Here is a 23,923-nt window from a genome sequence, read left to right as displayed (position 1 = left end):
TCTTTAGCACACATAAAGATAGGAAACTTGAGCTAGGCTTTTGCATCGCTGTGACCTCACGTTTACGTGAGAAGAGTTACGATGGTATAATATAGTGTGTATCAAAGATCCCTCAGAAATGTTCATAAAAGTAGGGTCTGCTTCAATCACACTGGTGTCATATTGTACACCAAATGTTTGAATTCAACATTTATATAGTGATTCATAGAAGAAAACACAATAACAAGATATACATCATGTATTGTGATACAGCCAATTTTTTTAAATTATTATATGCAACCCTAGTTTGACATTTTTTTCATTATTTTGCTGATCCTTCAGTTTTTGCTCATATTCAAACATGAACATAATGACAATCACAGATTTGTGCGTCAAACATGCACAATTATTGCATTATTGCCATGTGCATCTTTTTAGTGAATGTGGCCCACAGAGAGCCACAGCAGAAGGACGAAAGAGACAAATGAAGCACAGGTTGCAGACCACTGCTCTACTATGAATTTATAATCTATAATCTCTATGTATCTGTGAAAGATGCATGTCTGATTTTTCCCCCAGCTGTAAATCAGCGTTCAAATCGATGAAATGTTAATAATTTCCTTTTAAATCTTGCTTTGCCCTGTTTCTGAATGACAGGACAGAGCTTCTTACTATATTACACTAGTTCTCTGTTGGATTTGTGACATGCAGTAATTATCTTGCGTGTGAATAATAGCTCTCTGAGTAGCAGTCCTTCATGGTATTAGTAAAACAGTTAATCCCATTGTGCCTGAATAATTTAAATATTAGGAATCCAATCATCTTGTGGCTTCCCGCATGCTGGTAAAAATGACTAACTGACACTGTTTGCATGGACGTTTACTCTCTACACTCTTCTATTTTTCTCCTTTTTATAATGGAAAATGTATTTATACATTGTGTAAGATTGAACATGCTGCATTTACATGGGCTAGAAGAAGACACATGCATAATCAGCATCTTTTGGCTGCAGGAATGGGAGGGAATCAGTGCTTTCCCACGCTATATCTCAACAATATGTTTTAAATGCAGCAATTTAAAAGATGAAAGCATTGAGCTAACCACAAGTCACTGCAGCACACACTATGCAGAAAAACACCATCACTGTACAATGAATAATATTAAAATGAATTATATCGACAAGACTACAAGTGACTACAATTAAAAACATTACATAAACCAGTTGCCTATATGTTCTGATGGATAAAAAGTGTAGGTACAATTAAATAATCAGATATGAAACTGGCTTTAAAAAATGGCTCAATGAGTCAAGTATCTCTTTAAATAATCCATCTAACTATCCAAACCTTTACACTCCTTGTCCACGATGGCTCTGAGAAACACTTTAATATGCAATATGTAAAGGTAATATGCAATGCTGACTGAAAAAGAAATTTGTATACGCCGGCGTATGCCTTGGACAACACCAGTGAATATAAGTCCCTGATGGAGTGAGTTTAAATGAGTATGCCATTTTTGTTTCTTTGCACAATTCTGTTACCCCCTAAGGAAACTGCTGGAGTTTGTGGATTATAATTTAGGATGTGTTCGCACTGCAGCACAATTCCGATTTTTAGTATTAGTATCAGATTGTTTCATGGAGTTTGTGGATTATAATTTAGACTGTGTTCACACTGCAGCTCAATTCCGATTTTTAGTATCAGTATCAGATTTTTTCATGCAGTGTGAACGGTACAATTCCGATCTTTTCACACCCGACCTGGGCCTCTTTCGTATGTGGATATAAATCGGATATGTATGGGATGCGTCTGCACTGTGAACGCTCATCCGCACGCATCTGATTCATACAAATTCAAAAGCCTGATATGCGCTTTGCACGGGCGAGAGAGCTTGAAAGGGAGACTACTGACACTACTGTTTGTCTTTAATTTAATCACTCTTGAAACATGAAACATAAAGTTGACGTGTGGCAATAGTAGAAAATCAGCCCTGCAGACGGTTCATCACGAACAGCGATGATGCGGTGTTATCTTCGGTAGACTTCTCAATGAAATGAGGAGGTCGAGCTGAATTAACATAATCTATGCAGACAAGACACATGTGCTCTTTGCGCATGCGAGTTGCATCACGGGCGAGTTGCGTTCACAGTAAATGTCACAATTGTTTTTGTAATGTGAACAGTACATAAAAAGATCGTATTTAACTGCAGTGTGAACGTAGCCTAAAATGCATTATAATTATACATAATAAATAATTGGATACGTTTAGCATGACTTTCACAGTAAAGATTACAGCAATATACTGTGAAATGTACTCACCACAATTTGCTGTAATTCCACATCTGCAGTGGAAAAGCAATTACCGTTACTGTGTTATTACAACCTTTTGCAAGGGGCGGAAAGCGGCTTTGTCATTGAATTATATTTCATTAATCATGCAAAAACTTCAAAATATGACCATGTTGACGCTTTTGGAGGAAATGCCTTTGTTGTCCTCAGAGAAAAGGGAAATGCCGTCTTCAGGTTCAGTGCCGAGTTTTAGTTATGTCATGTGGCCTGCCAGGGAATATTTAAATGCAAATATGACACTAATAATACTGTAGAATACTGTGAAGTCCTTGCACCCCCTCCATGGACGTAACAATGACAAATCTGCTTGAACAATGAGTGACCAGTAGGCCTAGTGGCTTACGTTTCCTGAACGGTATCGATCTAACCTGATTAGAACTCAACTGCCCAGGTGAGAAATTGTACTTCACAGCATTTGTATTTGAAAGTGAAAATGTGTCTGTAACAAGTACAGATGTAAAATTCCAGTGTCAATACTGCGTTGTGGAAAAAGGGCTTAATTGTCACTATCAAACTGAAAGTGTGTCCCTTGCATTTTAGACACCTCATCAGTAATTTGAACGTGAATTGCTACCTCTTCAGCCACCAAATGTCTCCACATTGCCTCGGGTGCTGGAAACCTTGTTCAGGTGAGAATGAGCATATTTTTTTCAAGGGCAGACTCCATCAAATTCTTTCTGTTATTTTGCCTCCAACTGTTGATACCTGCCCGTGGGTGGCAATTTCATCACCCTGCAGTTCCCTTGTATGTCCGCAGATGAGAGGCGTAAGATGACTCACTGGTTCCTGGGGTTGTCAGGGATAATCTACATCTCGAGGCTACAAATTGAGATTTCTTTCCCATTCCTCCATGGTTCCATTGCCTTTTTAAAAAAAAAAAAAAAAAAGTTACATGTGTCAAGTCCTGCAATGCAATCTTCCTTTTCGTTTTGTTCTCTCTTTGTATAAGTACAATGAAAACGGCATTATGACCGGTGACTGTTGGAAACATAGCAATTTCTGCCCCTGAAAGGTTAGATATGGTTGAAGGGGAAGAAATTATTACAGTGTTAATGCTGCGGCCTATTCCAAATGTGCCAATTCTGTAATCCTCTCTTATCGGGAAGTAGTAGTTTGCTGAAATGATTCTCCCCAAGGACCGCCCAGGCTGACACTCAGAGCGTGTCCTCAATAAACTGATTGTTTGACATAATGTCAACCAATTGGAATCTGCGGTTTGCGACTAAATGAGTTCAGTCTATGTCTAAGGTCACTGGTTAATGTTCATGTTGCAGTCATAAAGCAAGAAAGGACCACAACCCCAAAGACATGGACCTTTGTTCCTAGAACATCAAACACTTTGGTCCAGGGACTTCATTACTTCATCTGTTCAGTCCAAATGTCTGCCTTGCACATTTATCAGATGACAGTATGCTGCTGCCAAGGATATTGAACCTTTCTAATAATTAAAACACACCACCGAACGTTCATTTTCCTTAATTCTATAAAGCCGTGAGTATAAACATTAACTCATTCACTCCCAGTTATTTTCACTGAAGCAACACCCTTTGTTCCCGGCTGTTTTACTGGATTTTGACTGATTTTGCAAGGCCCACAGAATATTGTGTTCTATTGTATATAAAACATGGAACCTACCGAAAGAAAGTTATTATAAATTAGAGTCTCTCCTTTCATCAGGAAAAAAAATATATTTGTACCTGTTTCGGTTTTGGAAGTTATATTGGAAGTCAATATTTACATTCCTGGTGAAAACACTGGCAAAAACAGCCTGTTGCAACATGGCCCTGGATGATCTCTTATACTCTGCTGCCACCTGCTGGTCGTTTTTTGTAATAAATACCACTGCTCATGTTAAAAAGCTGCATCAAAGCCTCTTGCATAAAAAACAACAACATAAAAAAATGTGTAAGTACATTTTGGGAGTGAAGGACAAAGTATTAAAAAATGCATTTGTTTACACGTTTTTGGGTTTGCATGAGTTAATAGTGCAAATATTGGCATGCGATTCCCTAAAAAATAGTTGAATTCTGTAAAGTATCAAAATGGCATATAGCGCCATATTGGCCATTTTTGAGCAGTTTACATAATCACTGTGATGAAATCCGAACTGTAGCATCGGACTGTTTATTTATTTTTTACTTGTTTCCTTGTCTATGTTGCTATAAAAAATGCATATGACTTTGTCAAGTATTGCCATCATTTAGATAGCACGCCTAACCATATCAGGTTTCATATTCTTCCTTCGAGTAGCTGGGAATGCACCCAGCCTGCGAGCCTCCAAAAAGGCAGTCAATGAAAAGCTCAAAGTTACATGATGTCCGGAAAACATGATTGATTGTCAACACAATTAAGGTCTGCAGCTGATGACAGTTTTGGTGAACATTGTGCACACCATAGGTTGATTAAATATCCAGTTTAATTGTTATTCCAGGAATGTAATATTATTCAGAGTACCATTTAAATAGGGTCACCTAGGATAATATTGATCAAGCCTGTCTGAGGTTTATAGCAATAATTTAAACAGACTGGAGAAACAAACACAATCAAAACTCTCTTAAACGTTGTTTACCTTAAACCCTACATGCATAATAATTTAGAACACTGTGCAATATCAGAGACATAAGAGAGGCAACGTCACGACCCGTGACCGTACTTTGAAGTTTCATACCTGGGACATACACCTGTTTAAAGTAATTGTTGCTGTTGTGCTGACTTCCTCACACAGCTAATCATTTTAAAGGAGGCAGATGAATAAATCCCGGCTTTTTTCCGCCTCTGAGGAATTCAACTGAAATGCTAGATTACTGAAAATGCGATGTGAAAACAGCTTTAGATGCTTACTTTGGCATTCTGGTTCAGTACAGTAAATTCCAGACCACTTAATTTTGTAGTATTACTCTTCAGCATCCTCAGGGCTACAGCAAACCCTATCACATGACACCAGGCTAATCTTATTGGCTGATCAGAACTGTAAATGAATCCAGCCACAGCCAATTACAGAGGACGCATGCCATTAAATGAAATGACTTCAGGGAGAGAAGCCGTGCTAGGGACAGGTGCAAGGCTGCCAGTCTGGCAAATTACTTTCAGAATAGAGTTTGGGTTATCAGTTTCTGGTTATTATAAAATGTGATAGCAAGGAGGGGCTATGATAAATAATAAAGTGGCCTTACACACTAAGCTCTTTTTGCACTTACAGTACATGATACTATAAGTGCTTTTTTTCCACTGTGACGGTTCCTAACCAAACTCCACCTATTTTCAGCACTCAACACTATTAAGGTATTCCTGTTTGGAAGAAAAACCTAAAAAATAATGTGATTTTGCTTCATTAGAAATGTCAAGGCAGTTTATCATGTGTGATAATCACAACTCATGACATGTTTTTATCAATAGTGTAGGGACCTTTGCTGTTATTATTGTACCCGCTGGGGGCCTCTAACAATCCCGATTTATTTCATACTTTATCAGTGATTTCCTATCCAATGTCACCATTAAAACAGAGGTCCATACTGGCCTCACAGTGAACACATTGTTAGAGAAAGTTTTCAAAGATTCGGTAGCACTTTATAAAAATGCTTGTTAGTTAATAATTTGTAATGCATTAGTTAAAGATGAAGTCATGACAAAAGATGGAAACTGGATTTTGAGTTCTCCCTGAGGAGGGAGATGATGAGCCACACTTGATCTGCTGAACCTGTGCCTCATTTTCCAAGGAACTTATGGCAAGCCCTTTGAGCATTTATTCCATATCCTTGATATCAGACAGTAGTGTTTCTCACTAGTGCAGTCTTTGCCAGCACTAGTTAGACAATTAGCCACACTAGCTATGCACTTTGTCATACTAGTTGCACAGAAACTCTGACTAGTCACTCATTTTCAGCAACATGTTAATTAGTCAAACGTGAATTCTTCTCACTAGTGACATGTGTCCTATGATTTCCTTGCACTAGTTAGGCTGTGGGAGCTGAAACATCCACTAGTTAACTAGTGAAAGAAAAAACACTGACAAGTTAACAAGTGAACGGTTCTTGAAGTCTACATGTTGAACTAGTGACGCGCAATTGTTTTACTAGTAAACTAGTGATGCCCCAAATATCCACTTGTTACACTAGTGAGACATTTTGACTGAACTAGGTCAACTAGTGAGGTCCAAAACGTTCACTAGTGGATGCCAACATGCTCACTAGTAAACTAGTTACGCTCCAAAAATTAATGAGGAGGTGGGGCCGACGTGTGTCCAGGATTCCTATTGGCTCTGCAGTTAAAATACACCAATCAAGATTCAGATTTTGTCATTATCCCACCCCCTTTAATTGCACGTTTTACACTAGTTTACAAGTTGTCCTGAGGAATTGGAGCTTGTTAGCATGTGGATGCTTATTACGGATACATGTTAACTAGTGAATGCAGAAACCCAGACTACACAACTACTTGCATCTATTTGGACCTTACAAGCTAACTAGTGAGGCTCAAAATGTTCACTAGTTAACTGGTAAATGCAGAGATATCCACTAGTTACACAAGTTGGGGTCTTTATGATGCCACTTGTTAACTAGTGAAACACGTGTTTTCCTACAAGTAAACTATCTGCGTACAGAGTGAGTAACTAGTAAACTAGTGACACATATTTTCTGATCACTAGTTTTCTAGTAGAAGGTATTTTATCTCACGTGTCAGCCTCAAGACTGAACTTGTACAGACTTTGACTGTGCAAGTTTCACACAAATGCTCACAAGCTGGCATGTGCACACAACTACTTAACCAGTGAAAATAATTACATTTTACTTGTTGACATGTTTGCCAGTTACAACACTTCACAAGTTCACTAGTTGTGCGCACATGTCAGCTAGTAAGCATTTTTGTTAAACTAGTATGATGTAAAAGACGCCTATTATACTAGAAACATCAACTAGTGCAACAAAATTCACTACATGTTAGATATTTGTTGTACTCGTTGGGCACAGTTGCTTACCAGTGCTACATAAGGGTCCACTAGTTAAAAGACATGCCCAACATGTAGGAAAAATGTCTAACGTGTTCTGTGAAATCTTGTACAAGTTCATTTCTTGGTCTGACTTGTGAAAGAAAATGCCTTCCACTAGTTAACTAGTTAAATAAACATCAGTGTCACTTGTTAACTAGTGACTCAGTCCGGATGTAACTAGCTTGCAAGAGAGAAATCAAGTGATTCACTAGTTAACAAGTGAGGTCAAAACGAGCCCAACTAGTGCCACAAGTGGGTATATTTGCGTTTACTTGTTCACTAGATCACATTTTGTACCTCACTAGTCAGCTAGTAAGGTTGTGAAGATCCCAACTAGTGTAACTAGTGGACATTCTATGGCTTCCTAGTTAACTAGTAATCAATTTTAAACCTTACAAGTGAACCACTAAGGTAAGAAAAACGCAACTGGTGATACCAGTGGACATTTGGCCCTTACATGTCAACATGCAAAATGCAACAATAGACCATAGACGTCTTGAATGCGACTCAAACGCCAACACGTTCACTAGTGGACTGCATGCAAATGTAGCAGGCGGGACAAGAACTTTGATTGGTCGGTATTCAAATTAGATGTCTTGAAGCTTTAACCCTTAAGTGCCTGGACCACAATATATGTAAAGAAAATCAACTGTATTTACACAAAACAAACAAAACATGCTTAATTCATCTCGCCCCTATCAGTACACTAAATAAGCATTATGGCTGTTTTCAGTTTGTTTTATTTTTAAATAACTGGATAAGTACTTTTGCACTGTATAGATACAGTGCAGTATACAGGCATGGACAAAGAGTGACCAGTGGGTGGCAGTATGCGTATCCAACAAAGTTCTTTGGCGGGCCTCCTGCTGATTGCTGACATGAGCTGGTCTTCACCTGAATCTGCCTCAGAAAGTGGATTTGATGAAGTTATTAGTCGCGTCTGGAATGCACTAGATGTTGCAAGACGAGAACTGGCAGCGCAGATGAATGGAAACAACGTATTGCGAGCCACAAGGAACACATTTCGGAGACGCAGAAGAGCACGCACGACGACGACGACGACGACGACAGGTTGGCTAACTTTTTGACATGGCTAATTCAATTAGTGCTACTTACAGCTAGCCGGCTAACTACTGTAAGACTGTCTGTCAATCAATACTATTAGGGGTGGGTGATATTGCCTAAAAATAATGGCACGATATTTCAAAGAAATTTGCGGTGACGGTGTTGGAGAGGCAAAAAAAGCAGTCTTGAGCCATGGAACTGATTCTTTAGTGGACCAGTACTTGATTAATTTGCAACATTTGGCGTGAAAAAAAAGGTGTTTTTTTGAAGATTCTTGAGCACATGTTTAAGAATGTTCATCGCCCACCCCAGATGGTCGTCACGGAATTTAAATGTATTTATTTTTTACCCCACGTCCCATAATCTACTGTATTTGTAAAGTTTTATGATGAGATTACGATACCCCATTTTGCCGAATGTGCTACTGATAATTGCATCTCATTAACACATTCTTATTAATACAGAAACACAAGGAACAAATGGAATCTGGAGAGTAAAGCTCTTTCTGTTGCCAAATGCTGATCATCTCGCTGTTCCATCGGCTTCACAATGCTGTCAACTAACCAGAATTGGTTTGGGTAATGTACACACTATTGATTTGCACAGTGAGATTGCATTTGTGTTTTATTTTTTGTGTATGCAGAAAATCTATGTGTATTATTGCTTCGTTGGTTGTGCAGTATTGTAGCGTAAAATAGAAAAAAAAACTAAGTGCTTTTTTAAAAAAATATTAACTACATTCTGGCAGCTTTATGCCAGTGACGTTTTTATCATGAGGTATCCTCTTGCACAAACACAGACATAACAAATTTAGTATACACGCAGTATAACAAATCAACCTATAAATAAAAAGTAGCACAATTAGATAGATAGCCAGATTTAAAAAATGTTTAAACTTGTTGAACCAGTACTGAAATAATATTGTTAGATATTTATTTTTTTAATTGTTTTCCAGGGACCCCAAGTCATGAGCTACTAGGAGCAACCTCCTCTTGATGTTTTGTGCAGTTATCATGGACTCTTCCAGAGTTTAATAACTACATTTGCCAAAGCTTCCCCTCTGTTAGCCTAAACGTAGTTGGCTTTCACCTGGCAAGAGCTGACAAATCGAGGCTTCTGAGTAAAATTCAGGCCAATACTTTGAAGGACCTCTGAAAAGCAGTTGGCAGAAGCAGATTATATATTCTTCCCCAGACAAATATTTCACTGCCAATAGAGGTTAGTGTTTGTCTTTGTATTGATCAAACATTCCTTTTTTTTATATTAGCGTAGTGACTTACTAATAAGACAGTTTGTGTTGTCAACTTAGATCACTGAATCTGAAAGGACACCAGAGACAATTGCTTCTTCCACTGCTACCACAACAGCCTGCAGACCGGAACCGGAAGTCTCACACAATAATCAATCTCAATCACTTTCATCATCAGCTCTCGGTTCTCTAGCCTCAGCTGCAGTCCCTCAGGTCATGCTCTCTACTTCCTGGAGTACCAATACACTTGCCATTTGTCACATCTAACAGCAATTCTACATTATAATAATATATATTTTTTTAATCTAAAGAAACAGAATTTCGATATTTATTTGATTTGAATTTACAGGTTTTTCCTATTTCAAAAAAAAAAGATTTAATTTTCAAAAATAGACTGTTTTTACCTGAATGCAAAAATAACAAATCTCTGTAACTCTGACACAACATTTCACAACTTGATATTTCTGTTGTTTTACAGAAAAACGTATTAGTAATGCATATATTTATTGTTAAAATAGGTTCACAAATAAATCGTAATTCCTCAAATATTTGTCTGTTATTTAAGGTAATAACCTCTCAAATTTATGCAACTTTAAAACCCTTTAAAAATGAGAGACATTTACAATTTCTGAGAAATGAATACTAAAAATGTATAATTGTACGATAAATTCTTAATTAGTTGACTAGATGGTAACATTCATTGACATTGTATTAACATTTATTTTGAAAGGACATCTAAAGAGGCATAGGGAAAATATGAGAGGATAAATAATATGCAAAGCAAATAATTGCAATTGATTTAGGGATGCCATGGGGCATCAGCACTACCAACTAAGTATACATTTCACGTGATCTAAAATTGCTAAAAACAGCAGCGACATGGTTCAGTGGTAAAGTTGTTGGCTAGTATCCATTAAATTGTGGGTTTGATCCCCTTTGTGACCATAATGAAGTATCCTTGAGCAATATACTGAACTCCTGATCCTGCATCATCAGAAGGTGAATGAGTAGTCAAAATGTAAAGCTGTTTGAGGACATCATAAGGTGGAAAAGTGCTATATACGGTAAATGAATTGCAGTACCATAATGTAAATTGTTGAAATTTTAAACCCAATATCTAGTTTTTCAACAGTTTTTTTTACATGTTTTGGAAGCTGAATCGCATTATTTTTTGTCATAGCCTATACTGTTAGGGTGACCAAAAAAATGGGAACTTTTTTTAACAATCCAATAAAACCAAGTGTGATGGAAGAAACATATTTTGTTCATAGTAATTGAAACCTTAAAACATGCCATTTACAATCAAACAATGATGGAATCCCAGCTGAGCTGTTGCAGCGGTCAATGAGGAATCTCGACAGCAGATTTCAATGGATTTGTACAGGAGAATGTTATCTCCAGGATGTAATAAAAAGAAAAAAAATTCCAAGTATTGTTTCTTAAATGGCATGTTTTATGAGAAATAATAAATTTATGTTAATTGACTATTTTTTTGGTGCTGGAAAATTCAATTTTTTTTTTTAATTATTATTTTGTATTTATTTTTTTATTTTTTTACAGTGTAGTGCAAGTTCCCAGTCTTTGCCTACATCCATGGACAATGAAGGAAGTGCACCAAGGACAGACTTCAGCGCAGTACTCATAAGTATTTGTAAACAATACTGTATTTTGTGTGTACTTAATAATTCAGACTGAAGAAAATGGTGGTCTAAATGTTAATGATTTGGGTTTGGAAGTAGGGATGCACGATAATGTCGGTGTCCGATTATTATCGACAATTATTGACCAATTTGACGTCAAACAGATAAACCAGATAATGAAGAAATCCGCTGATAGTTATCAGCAATTATCAATCAATTTGACATCATATAGATAAACCAGATAATAAAGAAATCCGCCAATATTAATATCATGTCACGTTGCTCCATCTGTTGTGGTTGTGCCCATTCCATCTTTCTAAATGATTGGTTTATCGGTATTGTTTGAAAATAGCATTATTTTGCATCTCTATTTGGAAGTCACCCTTTCTGTGTACACCTCAATAGAAGAGAGCTGAATGTAACTCTTTCCAACAGGAGTCAAGTTTGGATCCTGCACAGTGGCTCAATGCTTGGACCCCAGATGTGATGATAAATAATCAGTCATATTGAGCATGTTCTAGAAATATGACTATAGGCTTTATCATTTTATGCCATTATTACATGCACCATGTCTATTTTTCAAGGTCTTCTACAGAGCAACATGTTTGGAACCTATGAACAGGTATTTCGTAGGTTTAGAAACAGGAGCCACATGTTACATTGTATTCTATTCAATGTCAATTCTGTCCTCAACACTTGTGCTGTGCTCTTGCTGTATACTGTATATTGACAGAGAGCTAAACATCCCTCTCTTATCAATTATGCCGGACAACACAAAGTTTGTCCTTACGATAGTTATGAAACTATATGACAAATACAGAAAACAAAGGAGTAGTCAAAATTTCTGTGAAAAAAAATGACTGAATGCACAATAAATGAGATACACATGCACAAATGAAATCTCAGTACATCTAGCTAAATTACAATGTAGTACTTGTATAATACAAACGGTTTAGGTCTCCGGGATTCCTGTGTGTAATTATGACTTGGGTAATCATATTTTGTAGGACTCTTGCCAATTACTTTTTTATTGATGATACTGAAGAAGATGGGGGAGATGATGACATCATTGCAGATCCTTTTGAAAATGACAGTCCTCCAGTAAGTTATAACTTTTTAAACAGAGCATTGGGAAAAATGTTAATTTTTTTCAGTAGTCGTTTTTGACTGCATTTAAAAATGTTTATGAATGAATGATTTTGCCACTTTCTACCAGTGTTTCTGCCATTCATTTCTAATGTACTGTTCTTTTCATATATATTAGGAAGAAGTGGATCTTGCCACTATCTTGAGGACTTATCACGAGGATCACATTTCTGGCACTATGGCATCCACCATTTGTATCAGGAGGAGTAAGCTTCTAGAGAGTGCCATTAAAGCACTCTCTAGAGTGAGTTTTTGTTGGAGCCAACCACCACACATTGAGTTTGTAGGAGAAGATGCAGATGATATGGGGGGGACCACAGCGTGAATTTTTCAGGTCTGAATGCCAATACCATTTTATATATATTTTGTAAACATTTATTCTGGTGAACAGTATATATTTATAAGTAATATTTTGTAATAACTTTAATCTGTGATTGTTATATTGTTTATTGCTCGTTTGTTAGCTCTAAAAATCATATGTCAAACACGTCTTACCTGATTAAAAACAAAAAAATACTTTGTATGTTTGTCACTTATAAGCTACTTATATTTTCTTTACTATTGAAGATGTGAAACCAGAAGATGAAAATGGAAGAGCCTCCTCCGTTCCTGAGGTGGTGCAGGCCCACAAGGATCTGTCTCAGAGTCTGTTCCACATTAACTGTTTTTAACTGAACTGCAAAAGGTTATTGTTGGTGGGAAAATTAATATGCAGGTTTTTTTTAATAAATAAAAGAGAAACTGCTTGGCATAAGAATGTATTTTTATTTGTGACATAAACAAATGTAATGTCTATTTGGACCAATCTGCAACTTCCTTGATTGCCCACTAGACCGCAACTTTTAGAGCCTGCAAGAAGATGTCCTGACCAGATTTGAAGGAATAAGAGGTTGGATTTATTTGCTGTAGTGCAGCAAGTCTTTCCTCTGACAAAGAGCATTGGATGGCACATACGAGGATTCCGTGCACTGTTCACTGCCATGGTCCAAAGGGAGGGGCTCTTCATATTGATGAATCTGGAATGTCTAATGAATTAATTAATTAAAGCGACAGTAACACCTAAGAAAATGAAAATTTACTGATATAAAGATTTATAAAGGTCACAATATACTTTCTTTTCCCCAAATTAGCATCTGTCAAAAGGTCGGAAGTTATCACAGTGGATTAAAAAGAAAAATCTTGGACAATGTTTTACACAAAATTATATACACTACTTACAAAAAGTTTGGGATATTTGGCTTTTGGGTGAAATTTCAGGACAAGCCTAAAATGCATTCAAACCTTCACAGGTTAACTTAATGTGACCTTCCCTATGCTTTTGAATGCACATGTTCAACTGTCCAATGTTTCAGTACTTTTTGCACAAGTTTCTGTTCTCTGAGAAGGAGCTTAATGGCAAAATTCACAAACGACATTGCTCCAGCTCATGGAGGTGGTATCATCAGGGAACGGCTGTTGGAACTGGTGTACCTCAAATGGAATGGCCTGCACTTTCTCCAGACCTGAATCCTATTGAAAAGCTGTGGGATCAGCAGAGTCGCCGTATTGAGGCTGGAGACTCCAAAACCTCAATGCCCTTCAATTAGAGTGGGATGCCATGCCTCAGCAGACAATTAGTCGACTTGAGAACAGCATGAGATGTTGTCAAGCTGTAATTAATGCTCAAGGGCACATGGTGAATTATTGAGATGTTGAAATTTCTGGTTGTGGGGTACCCACCATTGTTGTTATTTTTTGTTTCAATCAATTGTTTGAGATGACGAAACCACCAGTGCATCGTTCTACTTAGAGAGGGATTCCAGTGTGGTGGAACCACTCAAAATGTCCTACATTTATGTATTGATATCATTGTAGCTTGAACTTTTTACATTTTCCATAAATTTCACCTGAAAGACAAATATCCCTAACTTTTTGTGAGTAGTGTATATATAATTATTCTGTTTGAATATATGTATTTGCTTTATTCTCGTGACTGGTTACTTTGTAGATTCTCAATGAAGGCATCAAAACTATGTATGAACTGATGTGGAGTTATGTACTTAAAAATATATATATTTTATATTAGATATTCTTTCAAATAGCCATCCTTTGCTCTGGTTTCTTTTCTGCATAATCTTACCTCTGGAAACTCCTTAAAGACTATTGGAAAACCTTTTCAGGTGACTACCTTTTGAAGCTCATCGAGAGAATGCCAAGAATGTGCAAAAAAGTAATCAGAGAAAAGGGTGGCTTTTTATTTGTGTTTATTTTATTATTTTTACATAACTCAACATGTGTTTGTTAGTTGTGAGAATCTACAATGTACTGTATATGGTTATGAAAAATAATCAAATGTATTGAGTGAGAAGGTGTGTCCAAACTTTTGGCCTGTATTGTATATATATGTTTTAAAATACCTGTGTCATTATATATGCAATGTCATCCTAACAGGAATTGGTTGTTAACTGATGACATTTCGACAAGCTTATATTCTTTAAGCTGGAGCATATCCTACCTGCTTTGAGCGAGTGCTGTGGTCCAGGACTAGCCAGTAAATCACATGAAAGAAATTTGGTTGGATACCTGGGTTGGTGTAGTGTCCTGTAGAACTGTTCCGGTCCTAGGATAACAAACTTTTAATTTTTAATGATTTATTGAAATCAGCAGTAATAGTCTAAATTTCAAATGACTTTTATTTTAAAATGTAACATCAAATTTTGGTCAAAGTGCTTTTTTTCGTTGAACACCTGGGGTGGTGCAGTGTCCTGTAGAACTGGTCCGGGTCCTGGCCACAAACCTTGACTTTTTTAATGATTTTTTTGTGGTGTTGAGTAGCTTTTATTTTGAAGGTGGTCAACGCAGGGGCTTTTCGGTATGTTACTGTAATGCACAGTATGGGCTCTTTGCACAAATCAATAAAAGCTTACTTGTTAACATGTAAGCTCAATGTAAGCTTACATGTTAACATGTACACTCAATAAAAGCTTACATGTTAGCATGTAAGCTCAATGTAAGCTTAATTGTACACTCAGTGTAAGCTTACTTGTTAGCATGTACACTCAATAAAAGCTTACTTGTTAACATGTAAGCTCAATGTAAGCTTACATGTTAACATGTACACTCAATAAAAGCTTACATGTTAACATGTACGCTCAATAAAAGCTTACTTGTTAACATGTAAGATCAATGTAAGCTTACATGTTAACATGTACACTAAATAAAAGCTTACATGTTAACATGTACGCTCAATAAAAGCTTACTTGTTAACATGTAAGCTCAATGTAAGCTTATTTGTACACTCAATGTAAGCTTACTTGTTCACATGTACACTCAATGTAAGCTTACTTGTTAACATGTACACTCAATAAAAGCTTACATGTTAACATGTACGCTCAATAAAAGCTTACTTGTTAACATGTAATATCAATGTAAGCTTATTTGTACACTCAATGTAAGCTTACTTGTTCACATGTACACTCAATGTAAGCTTACTTGTTAACATGTGCACTCAATAAAAGCTTACATGTTAAAATGTACGCTCAATAAAAGCTTACTTGTTAACATGTAACTTGCACGGTGTGCATGTTGACATGCTGCCCTCTAGTGGACATTTTAAGGAATAAAGATAAAAATTAACTTTGAACACTTACTCGTCCAGACGTGTTCTTACTCCGCCTACATTACCCAGGATGCACCAGACAAGATCTGCGTGACTTCGGACAACCAATCAGCCAATCATGATGCATTTGCTACCACCACCAGTTTGAACAGATTTAACAACAAATGACAATTCAAATCCTCAAGAAGGGCAAATTTATTTCAGAACTGTTGCACTGGATTTCTTTTTATTTAGTATAGCATATAAAGTGGTAAGTGACTGCTCTGTGTTGATTTTGAATAGATACAAGGGGCAGTAAATGACTGTGGAAGCTCAAATTCAGGCTTTACAGGGTTAAAATTTTCCTGGGTTGAGCTCTGATCATAGAGCCAATAGGAGTTACCCACTTATGGCATTGTCCGGCCTCCTGATTAGCATTTAGCGTAACTCGTGCCACTAGTGAGCAATTTGTTTTTCACTTGTTCTACTAGTGAACATTTGGGCATCATAGCTACCTAGCAAATTCAAAAGACTGTAACACTAGTTGACTAGTGAGCATGTTGGCATCCACTAGTTCTACTAGTGAACATTTTGGACCTCACTAGTTGAACTAGTTCAGTCAAAATGTCTCACTAGAGTAACTAGTGGAAATTTTGGGCATTACTAGTTAACTAGTAAAAACGTTTGAGTGTCACTAGTTCAACATGTAGACTTTAAGAGGCTTTCACTAGCTAACATGTCAGTGTTTTGTCATTCACTAATTAACAAGTAGGTATTTCAGCTCTCACAAGTAAGCTAGTGCAGCAAATCAGAGGTAACTAGTTAACATGTTAGAATAATTCACGGTCAACTAGTAAAAATGTTAGAGCTTTTGTGCCTTACTAGTTAACTAGTAAGACTTTGAACATTACTTGTTTGGTCCACTGGGCAACTAGTGCATAAAAAAGCCGACTAGCTGCGACTTTGGCACTACATGCATGCTTATATGTGTCACTAGTTAGACTTGTGTCAGCACTAGTTTGATTAAAGAGGCACAAGTTGCAGAAAATGGGTGACATGTCAGTGCTTTTGTACAAGTAGTACGACAAAGCGCATAACTAGTATGGCTGAATGTCCACCTAGTTCTGACAAAGACTGCACTAGTTAGGACACACTACTGTCTGATATCAAGGATATGGAATAAATGCTCAAAGGGCTTGCCATAGGAACTGGACATTCAAGATCTTACCTCTCTGTTGTGGTAGACCTGTAAACTGCATCCACGTTTGGAGGAACAATTATTTTGTTATTATTTTGGCGCCCAAGGTAAGCGTTGTAGTGCGCACTTAAGCCGGCTTTAGATAGGCAGGTATTGTAAATATTTTTCACTTTTTTGTAAATATATGTTCTTTCCATTTAACACATTCGTGACTCCATTTGCTTATTGTATGTATGTGTGTGTTAATTTATTGGGTCGAATTACCAAATCTATTCGTCCTAGACACAAACCTAAGGAACCGGCCCATACATCTACTTTGTACCAGGTATTTAAAGTGATATCAGAGAGTTAAAAGGGCTGCAGCCTTTTTGTTTTTAAGTTGTTGATACTGTAACTGGGAAGGTAATATACATATTTGTATTGATCAAAACCATAAAAAAAAGTCAGTTTTAATTTTAGATTGGCAATGTAAAGTAAACGACATGATATATATATAGGATATTTGCATATAAAAAGTTACTTACTAACATTTTGTAACTTAAGGGGGTGCAAAAAGATTACTAAAGGTGTTGTTGATATGAAAAGATAGTTTGTTAATGACTTAATCTTAAGCTAATACTGTCACGAAAGGGTTGGAGGATCCAAATGCAGGGAGGCAGGACAACCACGGCAGGGATGCATGTAATACTGAACACAACTTATTTAAAAAAACACTAACAGGGGTACTAACAAAACCAACAAAGTTCAGAAATAACCAAAAATCAAAGTAACAACAAAACTCATGAGGGGTGACAGCGACAATGATCTAACCCAGACAGAGGGGAGACAGGAGACTAAATACACACACTAACGACACAACAAGACACACCTGGGGCAAGACACAAGTGGCTGAGGGCATTGATTGGTTGACACGAGGAAGGGCAGGATTACACTCAACAAGACTAAGGGAGACACACAACCAAAAACAAAACCCAAACATGACAAATACATTCCAAATATTAGTTAAAGACATTCCCTAATGAAGAGTTAATCATTCATTAATATTCACTAATTATTAATTACTAATCATTTATTTAAGAATTCAATATGAGTTAATTGCTCATTATAAATTCAACTTTTGCGAATACATTTTAATGATTAATATTGGCTACTTCTTAATCATGAGTTAATCATTAGTTAATATTTGCAAAATACTAGTTCATAATTCTTCAATAATTGTACATTATTAGTTCATCATAAGTTCATAATTGCTCATCATGACTTCATCTTTTGCTAATGCATGTACAAGTTATGAGCTAACAATTTGTAAATAATTTATTCTTAAGTTATTTTTTAATATTTACAATTTATTAGTTCAACATGAGTTCTCATGACTTCATCTTTAACTAATGCAATACAAATGATTAACTAACAATCGTTATTATAAAGTGTTATCAAACATTCACTCAGCCCTCATGCAGAGAGTTATGGCATCGCTCATGAAATGACATCATAATTCAAAGTTGCGTTTGACTAGGTATGGGCGTGTACTGATACCTGGTATCGGGCTGATACCGTCCGTCCTTATTTAAAGTCTTTATAGTCTGCCGCGACCAGCCACAGATACTCAACAAAAGCAAACAGAAAACAAAATCCGACACTTTCTTCAGTATGTTTTAAATGAATATTCATACTGATATTGGTCTGAAGAAAAAAATGTATATGTTTTTTTTTCTCAACTGTGACATGGTTTACTTTTGACATCAATGCAGTTTGTCATTTGCATGCAATAGCCTTTGGAAGACGAATGGCTTGCAAAACAAGCGGATTTGAATTTGATGTCATTGTGATGTAGACTTGGCATTTATTAGTCAAGTACCTGCCAACTTTGTGATTGCTAAACACCACTCAACTCAGAAAACATCGCTGAACCTTGACAAGCCTCATGCGTTGTGCAACTTAGCTGACAACCTCAGAGGAGGTGAGGAACAAGCTGCATAGGGCACTGGTGGACAAATGCTAAAGATCTTTGTCTGCCACTGTGGGAACCAGGTTCAAGGCCGAGTTGCAGAGTTCAAATTTTGTGTAAAAAAGATGTTTCTTCAGTTTATTTTTTGAGAAACATCTGAAGCATTTCAGAACCAGAGTTGCGCTGTGTTTGGGCGCATTTTGTGCAGGATGGCTTTGTTGAAATGTTATTCAAATGAGGAGACATCCTAAGCGTGTCTTGGGTTGGGCTCTGCCATTGCAAACTGCCTTTCAATGGTCGAGTGAGCAGGTCGCTGTCTTGCATGGAGAACTCCAGCAATGGACGACTATCTTGTCCATTGTCACCACGACTTGTTGTCCAGCAACTAAGGTCGCAAGTTGTGGTGACAGTGGAGAAGAGAGTTGTCCATTGCTGGAGCTTTCCATGCAAGCCGGCGACGGCGCCGACCCACTCACTCGGCGGAGCCCAACCAACGACATGCTTTGGACCACCCCCTCATTTGAATAACGTTTCGACTTGACCTTTAAACGTATACCCGATTGTGAGAAAACATTTGGCCATTTTGTGTCACATTTAAAAAAAAAAAAAAGTCTGAAAGTATTTTTTTTGATTTTCATGGTAAAATACTGTTTACTAGGGATGAGCGAGTACACCACTGTATCTGTATCTGTTCAACCATCTAAATGATCTGTATCTGTATTCGGAGGAGGTGTGGGCTAAATCGGAAGTGGGCGTGACCTAGACCGGAAGTGGGTGTGGTTTGATCGGAAATGTGTGGGTCTTACATCATTCAGGTAGTAACTTTTTTTTCCAATTGCCCACTTAAAATAAATGGTAAAATAAAGTGTGAAATTGATATGGATTGATCAAAAGTTGCTATAATTTTTGTTTATTTGAAAACTATTGCAAAAACAGCGTAATTGAGATTCAAATCAGTGCTTTTGATCACAAAAGTAAGAACTAGTTTTCTAGTTTTTTTTTCTTCATGAACTCAGAAAATATATGTGTATGAATAAATATTTACTGAACAGTCTGAGAATTGAGATTCAGTGTTTTTAATCATAATAACAAAGGAACTAGTATTTACAGAACAATATTTGGGATAATATTTCAAATGGAAGCGCTGCCGCACATTCATATGAATGTGCCGCGACAAAGACAACCATGATGTTGTGTAAGGTTACTTTAGTGCACTTATACAAGACATTTGAATGGATTCTTAGCCTTGATTTTGTTTCTGAGAGATCTTATAGATTGGTAACACTTTTAAGTGTCATTAGTGTACAAGAATGACATCACAGCTTCATTACAGCACAGGCAGACACACCAAGGATGTTGAAACCATTCATTAGGAACTAAACCTCTGGCAGATTCTTCATCATCTTTATCACTGCAATGACATTGTGTCTAGCTAAATGTACAGACACGCTCTTTGCCTGCTTCCATCATTTGAGTTCGTCATTTATAATCTATATATATACATTTAGGCTCTACTATAGGCAGACATACTTTTGCTGTAGCTTTCCAGTATTAGCATATGTAATTGGTGAATACATCAGCATTAAGATACTTCCACATAGCAACTGGTATCAGGACGATATTGCTCCTCCCTGTAACGAAGATTCCCTTTATTCACAAACATAACATGAGGCTGTTAATGAGGTACAAATATTTACTGGGGTGTTTTGCAATTCGAGGAATAAAGGACGCATACACAGAAGGAGAGAAATATGTAGTCCAAAGTTGAGGAGGTGGTGCTAAACAGAACAGTGTGAATTTGGGGTTAATGAAGCAGTGCAATAAGATGGAGGAGGTAAAACCACATTGAGCTGAGAGCTTCTACGCTTTCCAGAGAATGTCCCATTAGACTACCATTATGGATGCCTGATTCTCCCCCTTTGATGTCATCACCCTTGCCTGCTTCAACACAGGGTCATAATTGATTGTCTGGTCAAGAACACATTTCAGAAAGATACTTAACTTATTCACCCAAGCGTCTGTCTCCATAAAGGCATTGTCAAGAGTGAGATCTATTAGATGAAGTCAAAGTGACCCTAAGGACAACCAACAGGCAAGTATTCCAGAAATCATATCTAAAGCTGCCCTTGAACAAAAAAGTTAATTTAACTTTCTGCCTCTTTCTGTGTCCAATCAAGGACTTTCTTTTTGCTCTCTTTAACAAGCAACCTCATATTCCTAAGTGTCTACTATTTGTATTTGTTCTGTCTCTTTGGCTCAGGTTCTTAGGAGTGATGTTTATTTGGCATTCCTTGTGGTAAAAGTCATGTTGGTCAAATAAAAATATATAAAATAGTCAGGGTTAATTGTGTGTGTGTGTGTGTCTGTGTGCGTGTACTTGTACATACTATATTGTGAGGACTAAAATATGTCTTTAACCAACAGATTGAGGAAATTTTTGTGAAGTGTGGGCATTTTGGCCGGTCCTCACAACTCAAGACCTCTTTTTGAGGGTCAAGACTTGGTTTTAGAGTTTAGTTTTGAATTGGGTTATGGTTGAGATTAGGGTCAGGGGTAGGCAATCATTTTTGATGGTTGGGGTTAGGTGAAGGGGCTAGGAAATGCATTATGTCTATGGATGTCCTGACAATTAGGGTTAGGGTTACAAGTATACGTATATGTATGTGTGTGTGTGTTTGTGTGTGTACTTTTTTTAAATACAAGCAAACCAGAGAGAATGGTAAAACTTAACTTCAAACACAAGATTGTCATGCAAGAAGTCTAGGTAACAGTTTCATGTTGTATTCACTTCCTTTCGTTTGAGACTGTGAACGCACTGGAGTGACACTTACTGACACGTGATTATGCTTTATTATTTTGCTGATGGCGTTTGAGGCAAGTTGATCACAGCAGGCTACAGGGATAACATTAGTCCATTTCTCGGCATTCAGCCTGCCAGGCTGCTACTTTGTGTGTGGGTGACATGGCAGTGACTGAAACAGGAAAATTACACAGTCCATTACCAGGAGCAGCACACATTCCCAGCACTTAGCACGGCAATGAGGCAGACGGTGATAGACTTCACACACTGCCATGGACATGTGTAGAAAGACACATTAAGCTTTGCCTTCGCAACCCCCCCCCCCCCCTCACACACACACAGCACTGCCAATCTTTTTCACTCTTTTCAGAAAGGTTATGATGAAGCTATTATGTGAGACAGACCGACGTAACCACACGCACACGCACACACTATAAATTATTACATGCAAGGTTAGACCTTGCCGTGGAACGCCTTGTGACGACGCATGATATGTGTATTGGCGAAAAAATTCTAATTATTCAAAGCTCATATGATATGTGGGATGATGATAAACGTTGGTCAGACTCACCCGTTTCCTGGCCACACAGACATTTGCTTTGGGGACATTTACTATTATTTAATACAAAGCTGGGTAATTATTCTTCGTGGATAAGTGTCCTTTGTGGTGTTGATGGAAAGGAGGCGCAGGAGGTGTATTGCATTACAGTACGTTTGTGGAAGTACGTCACCAAAAACAGCGCAACCCTCCCTTATTTGTTTGCGCTGTTGAACTGCCAACCAAGATAGCAAGTAATAACACAGCCACCGGTCACTAGATTGACTAATAATTAAATTTGTTACAAATAGTTCCTGGTGAGAAATTATTGTATATTTATTTTTCCGTGAAACTGTAGTATCCCGGTTATTCATTTTGAAAATGTGGTCACCCTAGGTATATTCAATACTTTAGTGTATGTTACCGAGATTTTCCCTGTGCTTCAGTGTGAATGAGACACAGGCACAAGCATATAAAAATATCAAGATAAATAAATCCAAATAAGCCCAATGAGAATTCATGCCCTACTATCAGAGCCAAATGTGTTTGGCAAGTAATTCTGCTTATTACTAGGGAGAATTGATGGCATCAACTGAATTGTGCTAATGATAATATTGAGTCACCAAGGAATAGAACCAACATAAAAATGTAGATGAGTGACTACAATTTCTGCAGTGCAGATCGAACTACATAATAAAATTAAAAAATTGACATTAATGATAAATAATAAAAAGGGTGGAGGAAAGCCTTGGCCAGCTGCTGTGAAAGTTTCAAGCAGATCTAGTTAGCCTAATGACTATTTTTGGCCCCTAGATGACAGCAATGACTCTCTTTTGACAAGATTGGGTAGGCGTCAGTAGAAGACGTGAGGCGGAGCTAGAGGGGACAATGGCTGGGGAAGGGAAGAAAACATGGCGACCGGTTGCAAGCAGCTCACGGTCGAGCAGTTTTTTTCAAAGACGAAAAGCATCGACCAACGCTAAAGAGCACATTGATGACGACGATGATCATCATCGATGATGATGGTGACTCCGAGGTTGACGCAGAAGTTGCAAGCGTTGACGCGGCGGCTATGACGACGTCATAAAGGTTCACCGGCTAGCGATGCTAACACCGGAAAACGCGGAGCACAACCGAGCACGCTCAGGCGGACGTTCAATCGGACGACGAAGAGTGCCCCGAGTCCAATGCATATTCATCGGAGGAGTGGGTACAGTCTGCTATTTGCTATTCCCCGGAAAAAAAGGCCGTCAAGAAAGTGTAACATCTGCACGCGAAAGGAGCCATCGCAAGTGAAACGTATCTGTTGTGCAAATCCTGCTCCCTCTCCTTGCACGCACGGCAGTGTTACAAAAAGAAAAACTGTATTTGAAACATCCACATAATTGTAAATAGTACCACAGTTGCACACATTTGTAAATAGTTTGCGAAATTGTTTTGTCAAATTG

At 37.5% G+C, this 23,923-nt stretch overlaps 1 protein-coding gene and 1 long non-coding RNA gene across 4 annotated transcripts in view; one reads left to right on the top strand and one right to left on the bottom strand.

Annotated features, from left to right (window-relative positions):
• Positions 1-23,923, bottom strand: part of cdh13 (cadherin 13, H-cadherin (heart)) — a 436,422-nt gene that overhangs the window by 29,186 nt on the left and 383,313 nt on the right. The window lies entirely within an intron of this gene.
• Positions 8,174-13,165, top strand: LOC144053796 (uncharacterized). 3 transcript variants are annotated; one of them, XR_013294511.1, is made up of 9 exons: positions 8,174-8,385; positions 8,844-8,957; positions 9,335-9,597; positions 9,689-9,841; positions 11,189-11,273; positions 11,704-11,890; positions 12,276-12,369; positions 12,533-12,748; positions 12,982-13,165. It is a non-coding gene; the product is annotated as an uncharacterized LOC144053796 (long non-coding RNA). The 3 variants fall into 3 exon arrangements; XR_013294510.1 differs by having other exon boundaries at positions 11,189-11,890; XR_013294512.1 differs by having other exon boundaries at positions 9,671-9,841; positions 11,189-11,890.

Source organism: Vanacampus margaritifer, chromosome 6 (assembly GCF_051991255.1).
Source record: "Vanacampus margaritifer isolate UIUO_Vmar chromosome 6, RoL_Vmar_1.0, whole genome shotgun sequence".
Classification (NCBI taxonomy): Eukaryota; Metazoa; Chordata; class Actinopteri; order Syngnathiformes; family Syngnathidae; genus Vanacampus; species Vanacampus margaritifer.
This window is presented reverse-complemented; position numbering and strand designations above follow the sequence as displayed.